Here is a 1962-nt window from a genome sequence, read left to right on the forward strand (position 1 = left end):
GTTGTTTCAAGCTCCGTAGCCGATTCAGTGGTGCCTTCCTCTTCAGAAACATCTTCACTGCAAGATGCATCCTGAATTTCCTCCTCCTCACTAGTTTCTGAGTCAAAAATCTGATCACGGCCTGTGTGTGTGTGTGTGTGTGTGGTAATGTCAGATGGATAAATGTATATTAGATGCAGGTTAGGGTAGGATCAAATTTCTCTCTGTGGAAAAGAATGTGTGTAATATTTAAAAAAGTTTGTGTGTTTTAACGTGTGTGTGTCTGGATAGCGTGTGTATAAATGTATCGATACATGCACAGGTCCAAGGGCTCGATGTTTGCAAGCACACATGCTCATATGTGTACATGAAAATAATGAACATGCTCCTGAAAACTAAATTGTTCTGTTATTTTCAGTCTCTCCCATTCACTTTCAATGGTCGGCCATTGTGACCATTTTTGACCATGCCTACTCTCAGATAAATGAGGCCCATGATTAATCAGATGCAAACAGAAATATAAAACCAGTCCTAATTGAAAGAGAACAAGTTGACAAAAAGATTGAATCCAAGATTGGGTGAAAATAAGGTATAATGAGTGACTTATAAGCTATTTTTTATAGGCCGGTCATTTTTGACCGGGAACACCACAAGTGTGACTATGAGCCATATTTTTTACAAAACAAAAGTTTCAAAACAAAATTCCTGGTGAAACATTAGAGTAGACTAGTGTGATCAACAGTAGCCATTTTTTTTCATTTTTTTTTTCATATTTCCAAATTTACTCATAAATTATTTGTTTTTTACTCAAAAAATTAGATGCCTACTCTCAGACAAATGAGGCCCCCGATTAATCAGATGCAAACAGAAATATAAAACCAGTCCTAATTGAAAGAGAACAAGTTGACAAAAAGATTGAATCCAAGATTGGGTGAAAATATGGTATAATGAGTGACTTATAAGCTATTTTTTATAGGCCGGTCATTTTTGACCGGGAACACCACAAGTGTGACTATGAGCCATATTTTTTACAAAACAAAAGTTTCAAAACAAAATTCCTGGTGAAACATCAGAGTAGACTAGTGTGATCAACAGTAGCCATTTTTTTCATTTTTTTTTTTTCATATTTCCAAATTTACTCATAAATTATTTGTTTTTTACTAAAAAAATGAGATGCCTACTCTCAGACAAATGAGGCCCCCGATTAATCAGATGCAAACAGAAATATAAAACCAGTCCTAATTGAAAGAGAACAAGTTGACAAAAAGATTGAATCCAAGATTGGGTGAAAATATGGTATAATGAGTGACTTATAAGCTATTTTTTATAGGCCGGTCATTTTTGACCGGGAACACCACAAGTGTGACTATGTGCCATATTTTTTACAAAACAAAAGTATCAAAACAAAATTCCTGGTGAAAATGTTAAGTTGACTAGTGTGATCAACAGTACCAATTTTCTTCAGATTTTATTTAATATTTCCAAAATTATTCAATTTTTTAAAAAAAATTACTCAAAAAATGAAATGCCTACTCTCAAATAAATGAGGCCTATGATTATTCAGATGCAAATCAAAATATAAAACCAGTCCTAATTGAAAGAGAACATGTTGACAAAAAGATTGAATCCAAGATTGGGTGAAAATATGGTATAATGAGTGATTTATAAGGTTTTTTTTATGGCCCGGTCATTTTTGACCGGGAACACCACAGGTGTTATAGGGTTTTGAACACCACATGAGGGTTAAGTCTAGTGTATGATTTAGACGATGAGTGGGACCACTGACGTTTTGCTTGACCCCAAAGGAGTTTAATAAATCTGTAAACGCAGCCCCTAACGCATCATTTGTGTTTTCTACGTGTATGTTAAAATCTCCAACAATTATTGCTTTATCGACATTGACCAATAGATCTGAGAGAAAGTCTGCAAACTCTTTAAGGAAATCAGCATATGGCCCTGGAGGTCTATATACGGTCGCCAAGG

This window comes from Rhinichthys klamathensis, unplaced genomic scaffold, assembly GCF_029890125.1.
Source record: "Rhinichthys klamathensis goyatoka isolate OS25496 unplaced genomic scaffold, OSU_Roscu_1.1 h1tg000564l_1, whole genome shotgun sequence".
NCBI lineage: Eukaryota > Metazoa > Chordata > Actinopteri > Cypriniformes > Leuciscidae > Rhinichthys > Rhinichthys klamathensis.